We start from the raw sequence: 6,410 nt of genomic DNA, 5'->3' as shown, positions 1-6,410 counted from the left end.
GTAGTAAAAATTTGATACTTTGCGAGAGCAACATATTACATTTTTATTTATATATATTTTTCAACATTGATTCAATCACAGATACAGAAAATTGAAGCTAAATGCATTTCTAATTTTCATTCTTGATGCATTCACTTTCAATTTCCATAGAATTCCTCCAAGACCCATATGTTTTCTAAACTATGCAAAATTTCATGGAGTTTTTTTTTTTTTTTTTTTTTTTAGGTGCACCACAATAAGAGTTGTGAGATAGATTCCCACTGTGGAACAAAAGAGGTTGCCTCATGCAACAGGCAGCTGTGAGGTCATCCTTATTGTGTAGTGGTGGACGCGTTTGTCTGCTTGGTTAACAGTACATGTTCATCCTTGGGAGGAGACCAGAAAATGCAAACACTGTTATACTGCAAATGAAGACATTTGCTTGTCCAGTAGATAGTCACTCACCCAAAGGTTTACAACCTTAATTAACAGGCAAACTTCAAGTTGAGCAGGGGGTTATAGCATCACTCCAGCCATGCTGGTGGGGTCAGTCTCCCATGGCTTCACCCTAGAAATATTTAGAGACTCTTAGGTAATAGGGTACAGGGTAAAGTACATTTAATGTGTATCAGGCCATTTTGTGCGGAGTTTGCATGTTTTCCTCGTGCAAGCATCGTTTTCTCCAGGTTTCGCATTACATGGTAGGTTAGTTAAAGACTAAATTGTCCTTAGGTGCGAATGAGAGTGGTTGTTTGTCTATGTACATGTCCTGCGATTGACTGGTGATCAATCCAGGATGACCGAGGTCAGCAGATTGGCTCAAGCGGCAGTATTAGAAGAGCTACTTGGAAAACATGGTGAGCTAAACTACAACCTATTGTAGATTAAATGAAGCTTAACTACACTGAAACTACTCACCAGAGGAGTGTAGCAAGCTAAGCTACAGTACAATGACAGAGGTAGCTAAACTACAAAACCGTTGGGTGGTGCCGCTAAAAGAAAAACTGCATTTTAAAATGTTATAGTTGTACTATTGGGGTATAAATGAAAAATTAATTCTAAAATCTTTGGATAACAATGCTTCTTACCCCTGCGATAGCAATGTGTTGGACTAATGCAGTGACAGCACTGTTTTATTATTGACATAGCTGAACAGTGTTTAATTAAAAAAAGTATTATGTTACAAATGTGGCAAATGTTCTCCTCTATTATTTAACAAATAAATTATTTAAATAGACCACAACAATTAGGTTTTGTAATATTTCTGAGTACCATCACATAAACCATAGTTATGCTTTTCAACTTCATCTGTGTTCCCATGTTTCATAATTTTTACCATCTAAAGTCTCTTCTCTCACACACATACAATTATTCTATTGCTGCCAAAAACATATTGCTAGCTTGTGCTACGTTAGCTGTCAATGTTTGCTGACTGTCTTTGGATGAATAGCTTAGCTGTCAATTGTTGTGTTAACTTTGGAAAATGCTTTAGGCCTACTTGAATGCGCGTCCTTAAATTTGCACTAGCTGTGCGCCTTGGATGTTGACAGGAGCTTCTCTTTGGGGTTGCACAGTAAACACCGGAATACATAAGTGTTTTGTGAGGACTCGATAAGTAGCATGTCTTTGTTAAAGTATGGCCATGGCCACAGGATTGACGGAATGTACACACCTCAGACCCCTCCTCCGCTGTCTCTAGTTGCGCTCTTTCCAAGACAAAATTCACAGGTCCGTTGGCGGGCATCAGCACGAGGATCAGTACATATGGTGAGGTCAAACAGAGGATATGCATTTAAGATTTACAACTTCCTGGGGAAAATTTCGTTTCTGTGAACGCTACTGTGCAATCACTATATGATCACACGACAGAGAAATGAACTAGTAACACTGCTACTACTGCCCAACACTGTTTAGCTCACACTGTACTGATGTGTGCCCAAATGCTATTCTCTGAAATTTACATAATGACAAAGTATAGCACTGTTATATGCATGCCAGCCGCACTTTGTATACTAAACGCACGCACAACCAATTTGTCTCCCTGGGATCTTTTGAATGCCTTTCATCAATGTCTGTCACCCACATTCACAGATGACCATTTTTCACCATAGTTGGAAACGATAACTGTGATGCTTAGAAAAGTCCCTTGAGAAAACTGAGACCTGTTTTCAAATGGATGTGGTTTTTCAAGTAACAAAATGCCAAAATGTAATTACGTTTTGAGGTCACAAACGGCACACAATTTGCTACAGTAGTTGGCGTAACATCACGTGAGAAGAAGGCATGCCAATTTACTGCAGTACTTTAATTCAAATCATTTGTACTATGGCCTAGAAGAGTTTTTGATACAAATATTTACTGTTATTATAGCATTCGAGTAGGCTAGGCGAGTGACTACGGGTATGACCCAACTAAAAATTTGGGTTATGTCGCCGCCGTAAGAACGGAACTCCGTCGAAAATTGCAGGATCGCCTGTATTTTAGCTCAAACTGTGTGGTGAAAACAGCCCTTTAATCTACACTTTAAAACTGGCAATTTCTGGAAAGATAAACCAGGTGAACCAGGGCATTGAAATTGTTACAGTTAGCCATTGTCTTTTTAGCCATTGTCTTTTTAGCCAACTTGCTAACTGCTTGCCATTAATAATGAGCGACTCTGGTTCAGGATTGTAGGTAACAGGTACACAAAGTTCTTATTCTTACATACACTTAGCTGCCCACTTCCAGAAAAGTCATTCCGTTTTAGGTTCTGATTTTGTTCTTGTTTGCATAAGAAATAAGTACAAAAAGTAAAAGCATGTTTTTAAGTCCTTGACATTTTATTCCCTTTTTAATTATGCTAAACCAATTACATGAAAGGCCAATCAGCATAGGCAATGGTATCCAAAACGTGAGGCATAAGGCAAGGTCAATAATCAAATGGGCTCTACACTTAACTTGAATCACTGACGAATCCAAGGAATAGTGGAATGTGTCAATGCAGTACAACAAACTGGCAGAGACAGAATAAGACACAAGGTTAAATACATGAGGTAATCAGGGATAACAAGGTGCAGGTGAGGATGGCACAATCAGGTGAGCACAAGACAGTGGGAGGGGCAGGACACATATACACGCACTCGCGCGCACGCACGCACGCACACACTCACAATAATTTGTGGGTAAATAATAACGGCGGGTTGCGGAATAATAACGGCAAAATATATTGTCTTTTATTGGTTGAGTGGGTTGCATCATGTTTTTTGGCAAAACCTTTGTACAACTCCCAACCGAATTCCTGTGGGAACACATTGGATTTATCATGGCTTTATTATATTTGTCATGCTTCATTACATTTACTTAGAAGAAAAGCTCAAGAGAATGTAATCTATGAAATCATCACAGTGAAATACCTCATCATCCACCTCCATATTCGCATTAATGCACACTTAATCTGACAAATAAAGTCAAACCTCAGGACAGGAAATAAAGGATTTTGATTAAATATATTTACAAGAGACGTGTCAAAGTTACTCATGGCACCATTTCAGGGGTTTTTGGAAAGTTTTTCACATGTTCTGGATCTTATCTTTCAACAGGTGACAAGGCTGAAGACATTTCATTGATAAACAAAAATATCAAATTAAAGCTCGCTCATGGTGCTGCCCTTCAATGTATAGCTGTCTGCGGTTCTCCTTCATCCCAGCTGCGTGTCTCAATGGTTTTACAAGTCTGTCTCCCCACCACCACCTCCAAATCTTCTCATGGTCTTTGTCTTTGTCTGACATCATCGAATTACACACAGCATCAGCGTCTGTCATCATCATTTCAGTCATGATTATCATTATCGTGCCACTATTAAGCTCGGACTGCATCATATTTGGCCGACTTTTTGGGTCGACAGGGGAAAAGGCAAGTTGGGTCGCAGACAGAGGAATGATTGAAGTATATTTTTATAAATGATCGCATAGACTCGATGGGATAAGGCCTAAATGAAAGACTATGAGCAGCTATTACACCTGGCATTCTCTTATCATTACTGCTTACCCATCATTACTATCTCAGATGGGCACAGGGCCTTGTCTCTCTGGCTGTTGCTTTGGTTCTTCCTTTCACCATTTACTTGGGGCGCGGTATACATCCCAAATCTGTTGCTTTGTCTCATGTGTAACCAACGGGATTCAAATTGCCCGCTTACAATGATGGGAATGGTCACCCAGAAGCAACAGCGGCCTTATCTGGCATCAGCAGTGACAGCTGGGAATGTGTCACAGCGCCTACAAGCATATTACATTGTTTTCAGGTACGTTATATATGTTAGCAAGAGGGTGGGGTTGCAATGGTTTCCTGTTATGGTGATGTTCTGCTTGAGTGCATGGTTAAAGAATGCACTGGTCAACATCCGCATATTATAATCTGCAGCTTAATATGAAACTTTTTTTCCCCATATGACCAAAATTGCAAAATTTAATAGTGTTGAAAGCTTTTGGCATTCTTTTCCACTGTATCAGAATCAGCTTTACTGGTCAAGTATGTTATTAGTAGTAGTAATTTGTCTCCGGTAGTTGGAGTCACTCTAGTATGACAACAAAAAGCCACTATGAAAAAAATTTACATTTAGTACATAAAAAACACAAATATGGAGAGCAATGAAAGTAGAAGTATGTGTTGATGCTGATTTAATGGCATTGTGTAAATTGTGCAGAGTTCTCAAACAAATAAGCGGGCAGTAGTAATCAACAACAGTATGCAAATAGTCCACCAGGATAAAACAGTGAGTGTACGAATAATTTAGATGTCTCCCGACAGATGTACAAAATTGGAAGCATGTAGCAATGAAATTGTAAGCCAACTGTTTATTAAGAAGCTGTTGGAATGTCTGCTGGTTTTAGTTTGCATACTGCCAACCTGAGAGAAGGAGTTGGAATAGGTGGTGAGCAGGATGTGGAGGGTCCACGAGAATTTTGCATGCCTGCACGTCCTCAAGAGAGGGTAGATGGGTACCGATAATTTTTTCGGCGGTCTTGACTGTCCATTACAGTCTGAGTTTGTCCTTCTTTGTGGCAGCACCAAACCAGTTGGTCTCCCACTTCAGGTAATAATTTTCAGGAACTTGAAGGTAACGACGGTTGACACAGGGCAGTTGAACAGCGTGAGGGGCAGCTGTGGCGAAGGATGCTTCCTGAATTCCACGATCAACTACAGTCTTGAGCATGTTCAGCTCCAGGTTGTGTTGGCCGCACCAAAGCTCCAGTTGCTCCACCTCCTGTCGTTACGCAGACTCGTGTCTTTAATGAAGCAGATGACTGTGGTGTCATCTGCAAACTACAGGAGTTTGACAGCCGGGTGCATTGAAGTGCAGTCGTTTGTGTAGAGAGAGAAGAGTAGCGGAGAGACGACACATTTTTGGGGCGCCCCGGTGTTGATGGTGCTTGTGGATGAGGTTGTGTCCCCCAGGCTCAACTGCTGTGTCCTGCCCATCAGGAAGCTCTAAATCCACCGGCAGATGGCAGCCAAGACGCTGAGCTGGACAAGCTTGGAGGAGAGTAATTCGGAAATGATGGTGTTGAACACAGAGCTGAAGTCCACGGATAGGATCCTCGTGTAGGTCCCTGTACAGTCAAGGTGTTCCAGGATGAAGTGCAGTTTCACGTTGACTGTGTCATCCACAGACCTGTTTGCTCAATAGGCAAACTGCAGTAGGTCAAGCAGAGGTCCTGTGACGCTCTTGAGGTGGTCCAGCACGAGGCACTCAAAGTACTTAATGACCACAGATATCAGGACAATAGGTCTGTAGTCATTCCGTCCAGAAATTGCAGGTTTCTTGGGTACTGGGATGATAGTGGAGCGTTTGAGGCAGGATGGGACACAGTTCCAAAGATCTATTTTATGCTATTTTGATTAAAACCTCCATATGAAACACAATCACCAGAAAATTAATTATTCACACCCCCAAAAATCTAATGAGCTCCAATACAAGAACCGTTTTGTTTTAATCGTCATAACTTAAACAGTTGATACTGGATTTCAGGCACTCCAGGTTTTCTCCCACTTCCCAAAAACATGCATTAATTGAAGACTCTAAATTGCCCGTAGGTGTGACTGTGAGTGCGAATGGTTGTTTGTTTGTATGTGCCTGCCCGATGATAGCTGGGATAGGTTCCAGCACGCCCGCAAGCCTAGTGAGGAGAAGCGGCTCAGAAAATGGATGGATGGATTATTATTATTATTATATACATTTTCTCTACCGCTTATCCACACTAGGGTCACGGGCGTGCTGGCGCCTATCCCAGGCAAGAGGGGGGGCTACACCCTGAACCAATATAGCCAATATAAACAAACAACCATTCGGACTCACATTCACACCTACAGTCAATTTAGAGTCTTCAATTAACCTACCATGCATATTTATGGGATGTGGGAGGAAACCAGGAGAAAACCCACACAGGCAT

The 6,410-nt window shown here is 41.2% G+C and overlaps 1 long non-coding RNA gene across 1 annotated transcript; it reads right to left on the bottom strand.

Moving 5' to 3' along the window:
• Positions 1 to 227: 227 nt before the first annotated feature.
• Positions 228 to 2,415, bottom strand: LOC133480376 (uncharacterized). Its single transcript, XR_009789252.1, has 3 exons — positions 1,652 to 2,415; positions 445 to 547; positions 228 to 365 (listed from the first exon to the last, which is right to left on the bottom strand). It is a non-coding gene; the product is annotated as an uncharacterized LOC133480376 (long non-coding RNA).
• Between the last annotated feature and the right edge of the window lie 3,995 nt (positions 2,416 to 6,410).

Source organism: Phyllopteryx taeniolatus, chromosome 7 (assembly GCF_024500385.1).
Source record: "Phyllopteryx taeniolatus isolate TA_2022b chromosome 7, UOR_Ptae_1.2, whole genome shotgun sequence".
Taxonomy (NCBI): Eukaryota; Metazoa; Chordata; class Actinopteri; order Syngnathiformes; family Syngnathidae; genus Phyllopteryx; species Phyllopteryx taeniolatus.
The sequence above is the reverse complement of the archived record's forward strand: the minus strand, read 5'-3'. Positions and strand labels throughout refer to the sequence as shown.